General features: G+C 37.1%; 1 long non-coding RNA gene across 1 annotated transcript in view; it reads left to right on the forward strand.

Moving 5' to 3' along the window:
• Positions 1 to 21,529, forward strand: part of LOC113485360 — a 227,058-nt gene that overhangs the window by 67,145 nt on the left and 138,384 nt on the right. Inside the window, exon 2 of the long non-coding RNA XR_003399411.1 lies at positions 7,717 to 7,803. This is a non-coding gene — a long non-coding RNA (uncharacterized LOC113485360). The remainder of the gene's footprint in view (positions 1 to 7,716; positions 7,804 to 21,529) is intronic.

The following is a 21,529-nucleotide window of genomic DNA, read 5'->3' on the forward strand; positions in this document are numbered from 1 at the left end:
GATCCTGCAGAGCTTTCATTTTCGGTTTATGGTCTGATGATTTTTCTATCTAAGGAAAGTTCCCTCTGACTTTCAAGTTGTTAACTCTTCTTTTTGCATGTAGAGCCACACTTACTGAATTCTCTGAGTGCCTGGTTTATAGATTTGTCCTTCTTGTTCAAGTGTCACCATTTTCTAAGTCTCTCTTTCTTGGCCGTTTGAAGAGTCTGGAATTTTAGTTCATTTTCCTTTGTTTCGTTTCAAGAAATTTCGCTTCATTAAAAGGGGAAGGTTGGATTTTTTCAAAAGCACCAGCATGGACCTTAATTACCATTTCTATTTCAAATAACGTATTAGATCAAAGATTGAAGTTCATCTTGTCTATCTTGTCTGTCCCCACGTTACTCATGAAGGTCTATACTAATTGGATACATTCCTTTTATAGTCAGTGAAGAAAGATATGAACTTCTAGACAATCCAAAGATAGGCAGAATGAATCATAAAACATTAAATGCTATCTATCTTAAACACCTATTTTAGGCTGAAAAGACTAAGTCTCTCTGCATTGGTTATAGAGGAAGCTTAGAAACCCAGCTAGGATAACATAAATAGGTTTTAAATGGCTAAAGTTAGACGAGATGAATCATGCATGTATGCACGGAAATGTACTAAGAAGAAAAACCCAAATCCAACAAACAACAGAAATTTTTCCTCAGTAACTTTGTTTTCATTCATTTCTCTTTATATTCTAGTTATGTAAATTGTAGGAGTCTTTAGACTTACTCTGTTACATTAAGATGGTATGCATGTCAGCTCTTCTCAGACACATTCGTTGAACAAAAGAATGCCTTTGTAACTTTCTGGAGGACAGTTATAGAGATTTTTAAATTATTATTCAGAAACTAGCCATCTGAAAAAAAAAAAAAAAAGACAAGCAATGTTCCAAATGGTGCAAAAATGGCTGTGTGCAATATTGTACTTGAGTTTAGAGGCTAGAATTCTAAATTGTGACTTGAAGATTAAAGAGATTTGATTATATTTCTTTATGAAAGACAGTATCTGAGTACCTAGAAATTGGTAGGCTTTAGATCACATGAGTTCCTAGGACTTCTCTGTGAATTCCTTATTAAATGTGAATTTTAATGCCTATCCTGAAACACACAGATTTAAAAAGTTGCATTTAAGTTTCAGAGTTCTTTAGTTCAATGGAGCAAACCAGAATGATGCGGGTGATGGTGGTGGTGGTGGTGGTGGGAATGGGACACGGATGGGCATGGACAGACCAATAAGAACTTCAACTACAAGCTGTGAATTCACCACATGCTAAAGACTGAGAATAAAGATCCATGTGCACTGCTGACTTATCACTCAATGTCTGTGAGTCACCAGCTGGCTGTAGCTGGGGCAAAGCCAAACAAGTATGTGGTGGAGATATTCCCCACAGGGAAAAAGAACTAATGGGGCGTCTGTACAAGCTACTCATGAGACCAATGAAATATGAAATGCAATTCTGGTTCCACCAGTTTTAAGAAAGAAGAACTCAATCAGATACAGGTGCAGAGGAGTCTGTCAGTGTAATCAGAAGAATAAAGAAAGGAAATATGAGGAAAGACTAGGAAGGTGAAAGTGGAAAGTATTGTTTTCAGTACATAAAGAGGGTTGGTATGTTGGGTAAGGGAGACCTGTTTGATGCAAAGGATGTTTGCTAAAGAACATGTGCATTTAGAGTTGCTGAGGCTGAATATCGATTGAAAATCAGAATAAAGTTCACACATTAAAATAGGACACTGGCACAGCTTTTCAGCACAAATACTGGTGGGAAAAGCCTCTGTAGTTTTAAAATAGCAATCTGATCCATTTATCAAAAGGCTGGTATCACACAAGTATTTATGCTGACCCAGGAGGTCTCTTCCTGTCCTACCTATTTCCTATAGCCCTCTCAGTTGACCTTACATGTGTGTCAGCTGTTTACCCTCCTGGCATTTTATAGTTGGTTTCCATGCTTTTCTTTTTTTTTTTTTTTTTTTTTTTTTTTGTCTAACCTTTTATTTCTGGAATACTGATCCTATCCCATTTGGGACATATAGGTGTATGTGAATTATAGAAGCATTTTTGTAGTGTTCTTAGTTTTATTATTTTTCCTTATAATTTCCTTGACTTGTGATTAGAGCAGTATTTTAATTAAAGAGAGCTGTAATGGTTTTAAATACAAGTCCAAGAAACACTCTCCATCCCAGAGAAAAGGCTAAACTGCAGCTTATGAAAAAGTCTGAATGGTGGGGTGAAGACAGAAATCTATGGAAATTATCTCAGCTAGGAACTGTTAAAAATCTTTACCAGATGCGAGTATCTTCGTAGATAGAAATTGTGAAGTCCTGTCCTAACAGAAAATAAATTATTTTTCAAGAATTCACACAAGGTATCAAATAACATGTGTTACATGACTGCCACCTCTAATTTGAATTAGTATAATTTTAGTGGTAATTAAACTGTGATAAATTAATGTAACTCGAAGAACTGAATTAGCTCTCTAGAAAATAGCTAATTTGTCTGTATTGAAAGATTGTCATTGCATTTGCAATAATGGCTAACCCTCAAGGGGTGTCGAAGCTCTAGGGATAAACACTACTTTTAGATCGGTGTATGTTTCTTAGCAAAGCCTTTTCTCTCACTAAGACAAAGAAGGCTGTATTGCTGTGTGTCTCTCTCTCACATCATTTTTTAAAGAATGTGGATAATATCAAGTGAACATATTAAATACTTTTTGGCAGACTAACAGCGGGCTGCTTGTTGACCTTTCACCTTGTATTGATTTATCCTTCAGTCATTTTTCTTGGAGATTTCTACTTTTCCTTCATGCCTTTTAGTTAGGAATAGGGAAACCGTCATTCCTGCTGAAACGCACACTATTTGTACTCAACAGTAGAGAATATATTCTGTGAGAGGTTTCATTCCCTTTCAGGACTTTATTAGTTCAGGATTCTCCCATGGAATAGAAACTTTTGTCTGCTCCCCACAGACACGTATACTCCTTAGTTCTTCCTTCTTCTGATAGATACGTTCCTAGGAGGATAACTTCAACCTAAAGAAACATAAAAATATGCTCCCAAGATGTTAAACATGCCAGAAAGCTTCTTGATTAGATATTAAGGATTTCCCTGACTAATCATCTGGAAGGGCTCAGCATAAAAAGAAGCATGTTGCCATATTATGTAAATATCTTAATAGGATCTGCACTTAAATGGGTCTCCGGAGAGGACAGGTTCCCCATGGGTGAGAGTGGTGCCGATGAGAGTGCCCTACCTCCAGCACTCAAAGGCATCCTCCAGGAGAGGTGATGTGTCCAAACTGCCCCAGGGCGATGGAGGTCCTCCTGCTGCCATCAGGGTGCTGCAGTGTCCAGCTGTCATGGACTGGGCCTGAGGGATGTTACCCTATCTCTTGCCTGTTCACAACCCCAGGCATTTTGGGGGAAAGAACACAAAGTCATGCCTTTACTTTTAAGAGTCTCTCTGTTTTCCTTCTTGAAGTAGTAAACTTTATTAAACAGGTTAAAATAACAGCTATAGTAATAAAAAATCCCCCAGAATCAGTCTACAACAGCCCTTTTTAAAAGTACCTTAGTTGTCTGCCTTGCTGCTGTGATCCCAACTTCACCTTTTAACTGCTGGTATATATAAAGTACATACCTACCAAACGGGATTTGTCCTTTAATCATCACTGCTAGCTCCAATGTCCTAGTGGCATTCCATTTTGGATAATCATGTTCTGATTGGGTCAAACCAATCTCTGCTTTAACAGCACAGGAAAATCTTCACTCCCTAACATGTCCAGTTATGTTCCTTGCTGCTATCTGTTCCCTGAAAAAAACAATTGTCTGTCTAGAATGAGTGGCCTGTTTACATGGTCAGTAGTATGCAAGAAAGGTTTTGTTGTACCTCCGAAGAAAGCATGATATATTGTCCAACATGGATGAAAAATAATATTAGAAGGAGAGGTGTTAAACTTTAAATATGATTTTATGGGAATATCTCAAATCTGAGGTATATAAAGAAATCAAAATTGCAGTCCACTTTTATTTGAAATGCAGATATTCAAACCTGAGGTGATTTAATTTTTTTAAGCTGTCATAGTTGGGCTTTGTTTGACAAACCCAAACTGATTAGGGTTTATGAAACTGAAGTAATTTGGACAAACACATTTATGAAGGCCCTCCTTTATTAGAAATGAGGAATGCTGGAAACCCCACAGAGTGAATTACTCCACCTTGCTGGCCATGCTTTCTTTTCACATTGCTAAAGGTCTAAAAGCCTGTATCATTTTACAAAATTGTGCCAAACAGACTGATTTAATAACAGTGTACTAGCACTTAGCAAATGCCCATCTGAGAGAGTAATTCCAGGTGGCTATTCCTAGATTCATACTAGTATAATCAGAGTGCAGCAGAATCTATGAACAAGCCTTAGGGGGTTTGTTGAGCTGGTGCTACAGCTGATATCTCGGGCCATTTTTTAATTAAGCCTGCTAATTATGCAGAGTAATGATCTCTCCTTCCCAAGCTTTTTTTCATAATGCAAACTACACGAGGCCAGTCTGAGACCACTATCTCATGACCTATCATAGATTGTGTCTCAGAGCCTCTAATGTGTATAGAAATCATTACTTTCAAATTAGCATTATAGTAATTACATTCTTATTTTATAAAAAACAAAAACAAGAGAAAGAAAAATTCTAAAGCAAGCGAAGGATGGTACATTGTGAAGATAATTACTCAGCTATGTCAAGTTGTGCAGGGCACATTAGTTATTTTATTTTGCTTGCCAACTGATTTGCATCTAATTCATCAAAATATGGAAATACTGTTTTTGCTTAAGTGTTCTGTGATGCTGGACTGAGCCCTGTCCTACTGCCCTTCTCTACTGAAAGAGAAAAACCTCTGATTAAGAATGACAGACACTTTCAGTGAAGCACTTTTTCAAATAGCTCTCTTTCCTCAGTCAGAGCTGGTATAATTTCAGGGTATATTGTTTCTCCATTCATGGAGTCAGTAAGAACAGGAAGAAATATCAAGTTACGCAGCAGCCAAAGGGACAGATCTGTTTACTTGACAAAGCTAATTGATTATGCTGAGTTCACTTCAATACAGGGTCATTGAATAGTTCTCTTATTGATGAAATGATGCTGTCTACTGAGGATATTAACCTTTTTAGCTTTCTGCATTAGTGCTGCTGTAAGGTCTTGCTTCAACGTAATATAAATTCCTTGTGCAACAACAAAAATTTAATTATTATATATATACCTAGACCTTCATACATGAGTGTTGATGTACATGTATACATATATACATGTCTATATCCAGAAAATGCTATTGAACACTGGGAGCTGAGTTGCTTGGACTGAAAGACTTAATGTAGATAAAGTTTCAGTTGTCTTAGATTTTCCACATTTTCCATATTTTTCTCAGTGTTTTGGGATATTTTTTTTCTTTTCCTTAAACTGGTCTTTAAATATTACAATTAGATGAGCATACACTATACCTTCACTGTAAGAGTACTAATTAACCTCAGCACTACTTAAATTTATCCACTATCTAATTTTCAAAATCCCATATAAAGAACTCTTTACTTTTATGGTACCAGTTTTCCACATTACCAAGTTTCTGCCTCATAAATGTCCAATATATTCTATAGTTTATAAAGTCTGTCTAAACATGCAGTGTCAGCAAATTATGCAGGTGTTTACATTTGTTGCTACTTAATGTTAGATATAAGCAAGAGCAAGCCATTAATTCTGCAGGAAATCGCTCTGTTTAAAAGTACTGAAATTCAGTTAGAAAGTTATACCTTATTTCAGTATCATGTGTCCTGTAAAAATTAAAAAATAATAATACACAGTAAAGTTGTCAAAAGGAACTACAAAATGGTTTTGAATGCCAGTGTTACCTTAATTATTGGGAAGCTCATAGGAAGGTTGAAGTTAGTCTTCTTCAAAATCGTTTAACTGCCTTTAATTTTACAACTGGAAAGAAATTCTCTTTCAAACAAAAATACGAGAGATAAATTCAAAGGTAGAATAAGAACAAAATGGTCCCCTTCTGTTGAAATAAAGTATTTCCATTCATACACATTGAATCACTAGGGTGAGATGTTCTCATCTCACTTCAGCTTTTAACAATTCAGTTCATCACTGAATCTCCTTCTGTAGGGGACAGAACAACGCGGGCAACTCCAAAGACAATTCAAAATAATATGTAGAATGAATTGCCATCTGACACATGCAGAAGGAAATTAATTTCTGCTACTATCTCAGCTGGGATAAATCTCCCTCAGAAGATGTTGGTATCTCCATTTTCTCAAGAAGGATTGCAGATAATTCAGCACCCATGAGGTGGATGTACTCACAATAAAGCATTTGTGTGGTATACTTTGAATTCACACCCTCCTGTATTGAGCTTTTTTCCCATGCTTTGGGCCTGACACACATCAATGAACAGGTACTCAGACAGTGGGAATTATGTGGTTCATTGGGAATACAGAGTTGGGCTGTTTGGTGTGGTAAGGAAAGCCAGAACAGTGTACAAATGAGGAAAAAACATCTTGTATTATGTTTCTGATGTGTGTTGCTTGTTTCAGTTTTACAATATTGAAGAACTATATTCATTACATCCAAAAACTGCCCTAGAAATTTCCTATGACTTGTGGGATCCCTCCCAAACTCCTGCAAAATGCATCCAGGGCTTTGGGTTTGCTTTTCTTTTTCAGCTACCTTTAACTGGAGGATGACATAGTTCTATATCAGTAATTATAAATTTAAATTATATAATTTTATTTTTATATATTTATTTGTACATATTTTTTTTCCTGATTTTGCTTTTGGTTTTTCTCCTTGTCCCATCTATATTGAAGGTGTAATACAAAAGAAAGTTAGAGAGAGATGTTTCTTTCTTAACCCTGTGGTATGGGCGTTACTTGACTTCATGCATTCCCAGTCAGACTTTCTGGCTGATATTCTCAGTGATCTAGTTTTACTGTTAGAACCAGGAAAAGAAGAGACAAAAAGAGAAAAAGTGAATGTAATGATAATGCCTGGCATGAATGGGCTTTGACTTCCTATTATGGGGTCCATTTGAGACCCAGGACCATTATCATGCCACAGGAGTTAGTAAATCTATATCACATTTTTACAAGCACTGCTGCATGTCACACACATATTGCATTGTGTTGTGATTATTCTCCTCTCCTCGCAGACAGAGCTACTTGCTTCTGCATGTTTACCCTTTGTCATTATGCTGGGTTGTGGATATTTAATTGGGCACACTTCCATCCTTCATGGGTGCAAGCCATGTCTTTGACAATGCCCATTTTTTGCTGAACATAAGCAGCGCTGTATGCTTCCCCAGAGACTAGTCGTGTGACAAGAAGAGCTCTGAGATGTGAGTGGATATGAAGAGCTGATTTCAGTTGCTTAATCTACTCAGCCCCAGGCAGGTTTCTCATTGAGAATATACCTTGGAGTTACTTTTGGCTAGTCTGTAAGCAGTTTATACGTCAATAAGGACTTTCTTCTTGACCCGATGGGGGACCGTGCTAGAACAATTGGTGATGGTGTAAGTTGCACAAAAACAGACAAGGAGGCTGAAGGTCTGAAAAGAAATAACGTCTGTTGTCTCTGTACAGGTTGTCTGACCCCTTTTTCTCATCCTGCAAATTTGACTGCAAGGATTTTTTCTTTGCCCAGTGTCATGATTGATAAAGGCCAGACTCCAGATTCCTGAGACTGAGGCAGAAGATTGTCTGCAAGAAAATCCACCTATAATTGGTAGAGGTCAGTGCTATTAATGTGTTTTAAACTTTTATTCCATTTGCAAATTAATGACCGAGCAGAACTAAATTGAACTGCTACCTTAAATTCAGAATTATCAGGAATATCTTGCAGCAAAAGCAGCCCCTACAAAGCTCTTGCTAGCTGAACTTGTCCTAGAGAGAGACTAATAGTAAATGTTTCAACATACTATATATGTCAGAGCAGTCAAGTCCTGAGATTTTTCCATACATGACAGATTAGTTCTGTCTAGCACCATGTTGTTCAAACATAAAATTCAGTAACCCCTAGTCTGCTGATTGTGTAGGGTAGGCGCAGCTGCTTGAAATTGGCTGGTGAGGGCAAAACTCTAATGAGATTCAATAGTTGTGTGCATAGCAAAATCAATGTACGGCACTTCAGTAGGGTGCTCTGCTCATTTAAATCTAAGCAGAAGTACTCACTGGATGGCTGTCATTTTCCTGTCTTCTGAAATACAGCATTAGTGAAATGTCACTTTGTGTTAAGATCATTGGTGGCCTTTGCTATGTACATTCTTCCATGTTTCTGCACAAAGATAGTAAAGCACACCGGAGTCTTAGCTCTAGAGATCGATTTCTCTTCATGTCTGATATTAACTTACATCGCTAGGGCCAGGGTGGGTGTGAAAGAGGTGGGCAGAAACGGTGTTTACTCACTGAACCTTGAGGTAGAACTTTAGCAAATGGCTGAGCTGCTTTGAGTTGCTGAAACGACTGCAGTTTTGGTACCTTTTTAGGGTTTGCAATGATAAGAGCAGATCTCTAAGGAGTTGAATGTCTGAGTGATCTAAAACCAGGGCAGTCAAGCTGAAGAGGATGTGTGCACTAACCTGTTTGCACTGAATAGTCTCCATAAATAATTTACAACTATGACTGCTAGCTATTATTACAAAAATACCGGATTGCATTTTGACACATGCAGCCAGCTTGTAAGTCAATAGATACATTTCACCTAGTGTATGCAGACCACAGTTTCAGCCATCCATCCATGTGTGTTTTACAACAATGCAATCTACCGTTCCAAAACAAGACTGAGAAGACCTTTAGAAATACATTTAAAAACTCGGAACAGTGATCAGATTGTTGGATCTTTTGTTGTATTGGTCCTTGATAGGGTTCTGTCCCCTCTCTGCACACAGCTTTCAGTTTTAAACACTTGTGATGTTTTATTTAAGGGTTCTACTCTGTGGGCAGTGCTGTGGAGTCATCCAGGATCTACTGCAAGATTTCAGGAAAGAAAAACATTAAAGGATGCATGCCTGACATTTCCTTTACTGTGTTTTCCTTTGAGACTTGTTTGAGTCACCAGGAAAGTATTTCATTATAGCTTGATTTAACCAGAAAGAGTGTCAGTGGGTTTTACCTCAGTCTTAGAGATTAGCAGGGTAGGGGAAATAACAGAAAAGTACAGTTCCCTATAACAATCAAGTGAAAAGATGCAGTGGGAACCAGGAAAGTCTTTTTTGTGGTAGTGTAATAAAAATCTCCAGTGCCTTAAGTGTTAGCCGACTTTACATGTACTTGAGTTTATAAAGAAAATTATCTTCCTTAAAACTTATTTTTTAAGAAAGGAAAAAAAACCCATTTAATATACTTTATTACTTAAGAATAACAAAATGTAGTGTGTGTTTTCAAAATGTACTTACTTACAAATCAAGGATCATGTGTATGTATATTTGAAAAGTATTTTCATTATGAAAACTCAGGATAGAAGCAAGAAAATGTGAAACAACAACTAATATACTAATATTGGCTGTAGCAATATTGCAATAGAAAATATATTTTTCTCCATAAAAGGCTAGACAAGAAATGAGGGGTGGGCTTTCTGAGACAACTGAAATCATGTATTGATTAGACCCTGAGTGAGAATTGTCATTATCCAAAGATGTAATCTGATTATCTGGCTACTCATGTTTGATACCATAGTCATGAATTCAGATCCCAGTTCTCACCACAAATTTGCTATTAATGAAAGCCTTTCTCTTTCTTCCTTATTACCTCTCTACACCTATTGTGTCATGTAGTTACACAGAAAAACATAGCAGGGGAAGCCTCGGAGGGTGAGATGGAAGAGAAGATAGTGGTGAGGAGAGAAAGCTAGAAGACAAGATGTCCCCAGTTTATTGTGTTTCCACGTAGAACACATCCAGTCTGCGTACAGCATGAAGCAGGAATTGCTCACAGCAGAAGAGGTCACAGCAAACTAGATGGGCTGTTAACTGAACATCAGTCTCAACAGGTAGATTTTAAGCAGCAGACCACAGTTTCAATAATTCACAGATCTTCATGACCCCTCTCTTATTTCAAACATTTAATACATCCAGTGTGGGTAAACTGTCATTTTGGTATACAGTCTTTGCTTCATTGGTGATCGCTTCATTTGCTTCTGTTTAAAGAGTTAGGGAACAGAGGTACTTGAGGGACAGGATCCAGCTCGTAGATTAATACACCTAAACTAGGGTTTATAATGTAGATATCTGTGTGTCTGTCTCTCTAGGTGTCTAAGTTCCCACTGTACTCAATAGCAATTTAGTCAGTACAGTCAACGGAGTTAAAGAAGCTCTTTGGCTCACCCAAAGTAAACCTATGAAAAATCAGTTGAACAGCTCAGTAAAGCTATTAAATTGCCAAAATATAGGGGTCTACTGCCTTTACAGATGCTCTAGTACATCTCTCTTAGCCTCCAGATGACTTTCCAGACTATGTGTTTCTCCTGTTTGTGCAATTCATATCTGCCAACTCCAAATAGTTGTTCCAGATACTCGGATGCATGTGAAGTAGTAATGCTGTGTCTGTGTTTTGGCAGCTGAATTGAAATCTCTGTTCAAATGCACACCTAGATGTAAACATTTACATTTTCATTCTCATTTTATAAGGTACATCTAACCTTGAGTATCCCTTTTCCAAAATTCACTTCCTTCTGGAAATTAGCTCTTTCTGTTATTCACAGCCTGCAAACAGCTACAAGGTATCTAATATTAACATGGGAAAAAGTTATTCCCATTGACTGGAGTCCACCTTCCTGAAGTCTTAAGAAACGTGAGAAACTAGAGGAGTTTATTGAGCTGCATCTTAATAGTGTGCTCCTGTGTGACAGCCCTTTGTTTTGGGCTGTCTTCCCTCTACTCAGCTGCCCAAACATAGAAATTCGAGTCCTCTATAGTGTTGTCAAAGTGATTGAAAATTTATGCAAAGTTATTAAAGCCAGAGATAGGACAGATGGAAGCACACAGTACATGCACATGAGTTTTGTTGCTTAGGAATCCAACAGGTTTCTTGTTAGTTTAGCTCAAAAGGAGAAATTCCTCCCTAATTCATAATGGAATGCCAATCAGATCCAAGATACTGCTTACTGGAATAACTAGTTGGGGGCAAGAGGCTTCTGAAAACCCTGTTCATGACATCCCAACATTCATGCTAGCTGAAAACTAAGAAATCATTTCCTCTGCCATATACATTCCACTGCTTTCTCCAGACTTTTGGTACTACCTTGATTCTTTTATCTATCATTTTCTGTATAGGTATCTAGACCATGCTTCACCTGAAGTCCCAAACCAGGCACTTAGCAATTTGGGGCCGGGTTTTCACTTCTGCCTAGGTCCCTTTGCACAGTTAAGGTGATGTGAATGACAACCAGATCTATATATAGTAAGGAATGGTGTCAAGTTATTGGAAGTAAGACAGCAAATCAGCTCTGGGTGTCTCAATGTAAGAAACACACAGGCCTGTTGGAGTGAGTCCAGAGGAGGCCATGAAGATGATCACGAAACTGGAGGCACCTCCCTTATGAGGACAGGCTGACAATTGGTGTTGTTCAGACTGGAGAAGAGAAGGTTCTGAGGACACCTTATAATGAATGTACTTACAGTACTTAAAGGGGGTCTACAGGAAAGATGGGGAGGGATTCTTTATCAGGGAGTGTAGTGATAGTATGAGGGGTAATGGCTTTAAACTGAAAGAGGAAGACATTTTTTAATGTGAGGGTGGTGCCACAGTGGAACAGGTTGCTCAGAGAAGCTGTGGCTGCCCCTTCCCTGGAAGTGTTCAAAGCCAGGTTGGACGGGGCTTTGAGCAACCTGATCTAGTGGAAGGTGTCCCTGCCCATGGCAGGGAGTTGGAACTAGATGGTCAATAAGGTCCCTTCCAACCCAAACCATTCTATGATTCTATGATTCTATGACGATTTCATGAAATCCAGTCATGCTTTTATGCCTAAGTGATCATAGGACCCATATGAAAAAAATCTGTGCGAACTCCTATAATTCTCAGTTGTTCAGAAGAGAGAAGTATAACAAGAACAGTATCTGCCACAGAAGATTAAAATATAAAGGTGGAATTTTCTCTATCCCTTTGGCCATACTGAAACTTCCTTCCTATACTTTTGCATGCAAACAAATTGCAGCAGCATTTTCTTATTCTGACAAGTAAATGTATCTAAAGATTTCTAAAGAGTGTACAGTGTTGTAAGGAAGAGTAATCTAAATTAGCTAGTACCTGCTACTTTGAAATTTGGTTCACAAAATTTTCTTTGTTTTTTCTTGGGATGAACAACTATATTTGACATATTTGATAAATGATTGCAAACAACAATGCATAAGAAAGAGTAAACTGAGACAACCAAGGAAAAAATTATTTCTGTGTCTTAAACCGGTACTATTACCATACTTAACCTGTCCAGAGACTTATGAGTATTTGAAATTTGAGTTTCATGCATCCTAAGAGTATTGATTTGCAGGGCTGAGGAGAGGATTTTATAGAAGGAAAGTTTCAGGAAAACACACTTTTTTACAGTATCACTATCTACTTCTCCAAAGGTGGTTTCCTGAAGTAGCTTCTGCAGCCTCTCAGTTCCCAAATAAAACACCATTGCTTGGCTCTAAGTAAAATTGCACAGTGCTATGAAGAACAGACCTCACAGCATCTCAATTGTTTTTGGTTTTGAGCTGTCTTTTTCAAGTCTAGCCTTCAGCCCGAATAAGCTGGAAAGGGTTCAACAAACTATAATAATCAGAAAATCATTCAGGTTCCTTGATTCTCTCTGAGTGGCATAACAAGACTCTGTAGCTGACAGAGATCCAAACATAATTGGTATAAGAACAGATCACAGACAAGGCTGTGGTCATCCATAAGCAGATGTGATGGACAACTACCACTGCAACATTTACAGTCACCAATTTTTAGAGGAAAAAATTACTATGACAGCTGGATAAAACATGTCTTGCATCAGCAAAAGTGACCACATGATAAAGATGGAGAAAACTATTCAGTTTGTAACCTGAGAGCTTTTTTTCTGACTTCTGATTAACTTTATCTTAGTTTTAATCTCAGTCCAGTACATGAACAATAAAATGAATAAAAGTGTAAAGAATGCTTTTATTGAGATACTATGCAAAGTGAAATAACCCCACTGTATTTATTACAACTGATACGAGAGAATTTAATTATAAGCTTTTACTATATTTCAGAGAGAATATCCCAAATATTATTATCCTTCTTAATAAAATACTTTCTCTCACAAAAGGTCTTTTATTTCTGATTGTTTTTACCTACAGTCCTTGTCATTACTTTAGTGTGTGACCACTTAGACTGAAACAAAAATGGAATATTTTTTCCTTAAAGAGAGTTATTTAACCCCTTCATTTCCATCCATCAAAACATACCACATGACTGACACATGTTTTGTGGTTGACTTCAGAGACACAAAGTAGGCACATCAAATTCCAGTGCTTTGTCAGTGAGGAGAGACTGCTGAAAGTTATAAAGAACAAGCCCATATTCTAAAATAGATGTATGTGAATATGCAATTTTGATTGCTCTCACACAACGAAAATTTACATTAAAGTCTGGTTTGGATACAAAAGAAATGCAAGAATAGAGCCTTTGCAGGTTTAGGACAGCCATTCAGCTAACTTCCACTCCTACCAGGACACAAACATATACATACACAGGTGACCTTAGTGGTTTTCCTTTATTATATCATCATGACTACTATTATTCTTCAGTAAACTGACAGCATCTCTTGGGAGATGTTCTAGTATGCTTTGCCCAGAAGTGGCAAGAGTTCAAGATAATTTTCAGGTTATTACTGTCATGAGATGGCAAAACTGAGAAAGACACATAATAGAAAAGGTCAGCTAGAGAAGCTTTTTGTCCAAGTTAGGGTCAGAGTCACTTTTACTCTACTACTATTAAAGTTTTGGGGTATGGAACAGTAAAATCTTAAATCAGTGTAATTGCATTTTTGACATTGTAGACTTTCTAAACCAGGTGTCTATAAGTCTTTGATCAAGTATAGTTGGTTTTGGTTTTTTTAATTATAAGTAAAGTGACCTGACTCTGCACTACTAATAGCAGGACTCCCATTCAAATAAGTGGTATCAACTATAAAGACTGTATGTGGAGCAGACATGATTTTATAGAAGAAAATACTTCTAGAACTGAAAAATACAGTGTGCAACAGCTGATCTGATCATTATTTGTCTAGTGGCTTCCATTAAAAACTAAAATACATGACCACACAACATCATGCTGTAACATGAATGCATTCATGATGTCGCATGACCGTGAGCATACTCCCAAATCCCTGTCACTCTGTGATTATGTTCCATATGTAAGAACTTCTGAGAACCTTCAAAGCATGATGTTCAGCTCAGATCTAATGTCAGTTAGAGTAGGGTTTGACCTGATAGTTGAACTAATTAAACAATTTGCTGCTAAGAAAGGAAAGCCTGTTTTGTCCCATCCTCCACCATCAGCCATAGGTTCTTCTCCTGTCCCTTTCTTTAGTATCGGGTCTAGCGATTGTGTGGGTGCAGTGTGAGTCAATTCAGGAGGCTGGCCCACTGTGCTGATCTTTAGGTGAGGCTGACTAACATCTTCAGCATAAACTCATTTCTCCAGAAATCCTTCCCTACAATTTGTCCATAAAAGGAATATAGGGTAAGGAGATGATGAACTCAGATATAATGTCTGCATTATATGTCCAATCATTTGAATTTCACCCTATCATGACCAAGTGGATAATTATTGCAAATTATCTTGATTACATACCTATCTCAGTGAATTCCTTCTCTACTGTATTTGGTATGGCTTAGTAAAGAGAATACTGATGCTATGTCCTGGTAAACTGGGAATTGCTAATATTGCCGACAGTGATGGAGAAGCTTTTGAAACTAAACAAAATTTTCTTGCCAATCCTAAATTAAACTTCTGGTAAGATATTAAAAAGGAGAAGAGAGGACTGTTGCAGGTAGATGTGACCTGTTAAATACAAGATCTAATAGTGAAAAAGAGGTGAGTAACCTAAGAACGGTGTCTGAGATAGTTACAGGAAATGGGAATTAGAAATCTGATTAAGAGGGAGAGAACTAGGAAGAATAAAGCCCAAGGAAGGACAAAATTTCTTACTGCTTATCATGTTCTTGGTGCTACTTCTCTTCAAGAGGAATCAGATGGAGGAAAATGGAAAAGCAATTCAGGAACTTCCAGTAGGAAATTGTACACTGGGCATCGTATGGCTGTGTAAACAAACAAGAATGGAAAGTGTGGTAGCTGGAAAGAGATAAACAGCATACAAGAGTGGTTTTCAGCCTAATTTCTCAAGGACAGTAGATAACCATGCTGTGTGTATCTCTGCCTTTCTGTGCTACCTAATGATTTTAGTGAATTTTAATCAAAGTTTAAATTGAATACTGCTTTCTTGAATACATGTCTCCAATTCAAGACTCAAATTCCTAAGAAACCTGTCTTCCTTCACTTTGGTGCTTACACAGCCTCTAGTTCTTAGATGTGAAGCTTAGGTGATGCTTATGGTAGGAAAAGATCCACTTAAAACAGTTAGTAAAAAAGAGGATGAAAGTAGAGAAGATGAAGAATAGCTTTAAGAACTATATAGAAGTTAAAAAAAAAAAATCAAATAGGAAGAATTTGCCCTGTTGTTAAGAACAAGTAAAAAGCAGCAAAGTGAGAGGAGATTAGGAAGAGAGAAATTGTGACATAACATTGATGTTCTCAAAAAAGGTTAGTATTACCCATGCAGAAGTGATAGTTTTGTAGAGGTGACCTCTGGCAAACATATGGCACAGTCCAAAGGGGATGGAGAAATAAATACAGCCTGCTTTAAAAGATGGTGAATCAGAAGGAGAAAACCCAAAAATGTAATGATAAAAGACTCTACATGACAATGTGGTTTTTACCCACAGCCACTCAGCAGTGTGGGAGCAGGAGCACAGGAAGTGGATATTAGGCAAGATGTACATTATATGGAGTTTCCCTTATGAAAATGAAAAAATTTCTATTGCTCTCTTGAAACAGATTGTAGAATTTAATAGAAAACTATATTCATGCTACAGCATTTTGCTGGGTGTTTCATATGAACTATAAAAAGCTTATTATTTGCTATCAGTGTTCTTTCTGTGTAAGAGTTTCTGTAGAATCTGTTTACTTTAATCCTAAATTCCACAGGATTTTTCCATGAGAGATCACTAAAGCATCTTCAGGAAAGAGACACATGCAAACATTGCATTTACTGCTCTCCTGCCCTCAGCTGGGCTACTCTCTTAGGTCTGTTATATGAAATAATATTTTGTGTGTTGCTTATTTATATTGTTTACTGCATGATCTGTTACCTGCTTTCATGAAATGTAGCCTAGTTGCGTGAACTTGCCAGATGCCAGCTGAAACTAAAATATATAGCATTGTTTACTCCATTCAAAAGTGGATTTAAAACAGAGGAGTCAGGGGTATAATAAAATAAATGACAGAGAGAAATGTATCCTTTTTAATGTGGAGATTGACAACAAACTGCTTCTTAGGTATTTTTGTCAGAATAACAATTCTTTTTTCTCCTCTTCTCTAAATAGACCTATCTAAGACAGTGTCCCTGATACATAATAAGATGTAAGTGGGGTTTATTCTATTGACTTTTTAAAACAATTCTTAATATTGCTTATAAAATTCTGCCAGAAAGTACTCATTTTAATCATCAGTCAGCATTTTTATTATATTATAATCCTTAATTGATTGACGTTTAATCACAGTCTTTGTATTTTACTATCCCTTGTCTCATAAGAGGCAATTTTCTCTTTACTGTAGTTTAACAGCTGATGAAAAAGATTTAAGGAAACCTATAAACTTAAGATTGGTTAATGGTCCCTTATAAAAGAATATTACACTTCTAGGATCCATTGCACAGATGTGATACTCAATTGTAGAAATGTGCATGGGGTTTATTAAATTACAGCACAAATCTTCAGTCTTCTGAATTATTGTTCATGTTGGTATTGTTAGGCAAATGGGGAGACACATTATTGCTTCCAGTTGTTCGCATTACTGTGGTGTAATACAGTCAGAGACAGCTGGCACATTGCTCTAGGCAAATGCAGAGCTAGAGCAGCTGCAGAGTTCTGGGCCCCAAGTGAAGGTCCAGCACCGCTGAGTCAGTACTGGGTGGCTCATCAAAAGATGTCCAGAAATTAAAAGAAAAAGTTGCTTTTTCTCAGAGCTAGTGTGCTGAATTTTGTGCAACTAACACAGCCTTTTTCTGTTTTATATGGAAACCACTGATCAATCAAGAGCAATAGAAAACCTGTTTGTCCTAGTTGCATTGCAGAGTGAACTGCAGATATTGTTGGCTTTACTTATGAAGAACAGAAGAAGATGAGATGTTCTCAGCTGTGGCATGAAGAGTTAATGTTTTCACAAGTTTGAGTTCTACTGACTGATTTTTAAAAATTAATACACAAGTGTAGGTTGCATCTGACTATGTGAGAATGTTGTGTTAAAATCAAATATTTTATGACTTAGGTCATAGATTGCTAGATCCTACATCCATTCTTCATGGACTGAAAGATCACAAGAAATCATTCAAATAACTAAAATTTTGTACTTTGAATTCTTGCATGGCCCAGCTTGCTTTTATTTCATCCAGCACATTCAAATTTCAGCTATGAAACTTTGATTAAACATATCTTCCAGGAAGGCAATGAAGACTTCCATTGTTCCATAATTTCACAAGTCCCTTAGTAATTTGTTCAAATAGTTACTGTTAAAAATATTAATCTTATTCCACTTTGAACTGCCGTCAACTCCAGCCTTTGTGTCTCATTGTGGAATGACAAGAGCTATAGAGAACTCTGAGAGGTTTGTTCCTTTCTAGGTTACTAACAGGAGTGCATTTGCCTTCTGAGAGAAGAATCATCAACTTTAACTTTAAAGGTAACATTCTCTCCCTACTACATACAAGGAGAAAACTGCCATCAGAGCCATTCAGGGTGCTGGACCAGAGGCAGCACCTTAAAGCCTTCCATTTCCAACCTGGAATTCCTTCTGCTGGACCACAAAGTAGAGTTGGAAGATGCCTAAACTCTTACCTGCACTTCATAAAACAGCAAGGACATGCTTTAATTACTGCAGTGTATGCTCTAATTTTATCCCAGATCTGTTCTCATAAGATGATTATTTCTAAAAGACCACATAAACATGCATACTCTTTAATTTTAAACTGGTGCACATCTCATAATTTGGTTATTTTGCTATACTCCATATTTTCATTTAGAAACACATGATATTTGATTGCTTTTCTGCCTAACTTGGATCATGTGAGCAAACATCTAGAATAGAGGCTTGGAAAAAAAGGAGCTGCCAACAAAATCTTGCCAAATCAAATGAAATGCAGATAATGATGGTGGACTTAAGAAGGAGCAAGGAACAATTAGAATCCTTATGAGAGCTCAGTGTGCCCTTGCTTCCATTTAGGATGCAAATTTTAGTGGGTGTTTGGATCCTCCAGCAATTTTCGACTATCAGAGTATACAGCAAACTTGCCAAACCTTTTTGTCAGCTGCATCTTGCTCAGAGATTACAAATTTTTCTTTTGACTGATACTCTTGAGATTATTATCTCTGCTTTGGATGCTCTGAGAGCCTTTTGTTGCTGTCTGGTTTACACTGTGTTACACTTTAAAGTCAGGTGAAGACTAAAGTTAGGACAGCTTCAGAGATAAAATGTAGCAGTTAGTTTTCTGGGTAGGGCTTCTCACTAAAAAAACCTACAGTGGCAACATGGAGTTTCACAGATGTCCGCTGACCTCTGTAGCTTAGTATGTTAAAAATTGTCACAACTCTAGAACCTGAAAGTAGTTTGAATATGAATTACATGGGGTTTTTTCTGTGTGTACTAGGGTTATCTTTGGTCAGTGGTTGATGCCCAAGTTGAATTCTCTCATTTCACAATGGAGGGGTAATCGGGTGCTTTCTAAAGCTTCTAGTCCCCTTTTTGGCACAAAATAGTCTTATACAGTTATCTCCAAATGACACCTGTTTAATAACATTCTTTAACAGGGCTGAAGATATGTTTCCCAGAATGATAAAAGGTTGGAAAGGAGTCTCTGTAGGATGCCGCTTGGCTGAGTTCCTGTTAGTATGATTATTTTCATTCTTCTGGGATTTTATTGTATTATTAATGATATATGAGGGAGTTCAGAGCCTTAGACAGGCATCTTTTTAATTATTTTAATCTAAATGAATTGAGGCTACCCTTAGAAAACCATGTCAGCTCACTACAAGCTTACATGTTGCAAAAGCCTCCTTTATCTGGTTCTCATTCACATCCTTTCCAAACTACATTTTCCCACAATGACCACAAGAAATTCAGAATTATAAGAATAAAATACAATAGGCTACGGTCAAGGCAGCAATTGTCTCTTTGGTGTCTTTTAGGTCAATAGGTCAGATTATCACCACTTGGGATAGATAGTAAGGTATTATCCTGTTGTTATAAGTTTTATATACTCAGGTCATGCTCTCAGTGAATATCCATATCCATTTTCTGTAGAGCAAATGGGAGAAGTTCTTAAACACTGCTGAAGCAAATCTGCAGATTTCATTGGCGCAAATGTTCACAAATACCCCTTGCCCCCATGCTCTCTACTCTCTACCCTGCAACAAAACATTCAACTCCCTATGAACAAAGAAAGAGCCAGAGCCGTTCAGTTGGTATTTGGCATGTGTGCTATTCAGCAGGTGCGTGTTAAATTGCATTAGACTTAACACCAGGAATCAGATAACTAATTGGGCACCAATGTGAAGATTTTTTTCTCATTTGGGACCCGAATTGCAACACTTAGATCCCTTTAGGCAAGATATCACAACCTTCCTATCCCAAAGCAACAGCGCTACCACATGAGCTAAAGGAGAATCTCTATTAGCTAACAGTAGTAGCACTTACTGTACATCCAGTTTCTAGGCTGCAAGCCACAATAAGGGAAAATCATTATAATCCCTTAGTGATTTATAATCACTGTAATTTTAGGGGTCTGTTTTTTTTCTAACTTTTCATTTATTTTTAATTCTGTGTGAGATCGTTTGGATGAAGTAAGCAAAGTGTACCAGTTCTCAAAATTCGGACTAAAGATATTTTCACATTTTAGGGAGGTTGGAGAAATTAATCATGTTTGATATTTTTGTCTCTCCTCATTTCTTTGCTCCCCTATTCCTACTATTTCTGTGAAATCTTTTCACACTGTCCCTCTTTTACAAGCCACAAAAGGTTGTAAAAATAATCTAATGTTACAATTATAAAAACTGGAAAAATGAGTCTTTTTCCCTCATGAATAACAGTGCCTGGGGGGGTGGTTCTTTCTCAAGCTTGTCCATGATGGGTCCTAGGTGTAGTACCTAGGTCCACGTGGAAGTATTCAGGTCCTTATGAAATCAGACCACCTACTTGACTACATCTGACAGACTTACTGACTTGAAGCACACACAGCTGAAGAATTTAATCTGTTGCACCTCAGCTGTGAGAAGTAGATGGTTATAGACTCCTGTCTGCTGAGAGTTAAATGTCCTGAGCCTCAAGTCAGATGTACTTTTCAAGTAGTTCATAGTCTGTGGACAACAGGAGTACATACATGCATATTATTAAAATCACCCATATTTCTATTCGATCACAGTGCTAGACATAACATTTATCTTTTTACATAAACTGTTGGTACTATTATGGGCAATTCCATATTGTGCTCAGATTTTAATTTCTGAAAGCAACTTCTCACGTGGGATTGTTTCCACATCCCTACACCTCTCTCTAAAATTGCTTCGTTCCTTTCTTTAGATACTTCTACAGTAGGAATTTTATGATATTATACTTATGTTAGCTAGAGCGTAAGACAACACTTTAGATAGAAGGGACTTGACTTAGATAAGGAATTGTGCATATTCTTAATTTAAAATTCTCCAACAGGTTCCCAAGCATGAATACAAATGGTCTGTTGAAACAAGACCATAGAAAGCAGCAGAGATATATCATTTTATGATGTTTGACTATTTCCTCATCAATTAATATTTGTATTCAGAATAAATTTTATCTTTACTAGTTCTTTCGCTCACTAGAAAATCTGCTTGCCAATCTAATACCTAAGAAGGAGTCCTGCCAGTCAGTAGTAATAACTGAAATTACTGAATTACCCTGTAAGGTATTATTATATTTCAGTTTCCTTCTCTTTCTAACTCAGTGGAAAGGTGAAATTTAAATAATTTCCTATGAAATCGGGCACTTAGGAAAATGTATTCTGAAATTCTATGGAAATATGTAATTTGAAAGTCAAAATGATAGAGACCAAAATTAAGTGATTTTGCTCTGTTGAAGCAAGTGCCTTAATTAGAAAACTTCCAGGAAGGGTTAATTTTTTTTTTTTTTTTTTTTTTTTTTTTTTG

Source organism: Athene cunicularia (assembly GCF_003259725.1).
Source record: "Athene cunicularia isolate RWA chromosome 1 unlocalized genomic scaffold, athCun1 chr1_part1, whole genome shotgun sequence".
Taxonomy (NCBI): Eukaryota; Metazoa; Chordata; class Aves; order Strigiformes; family Strigidae; genus Athene; species Athene cunicularia.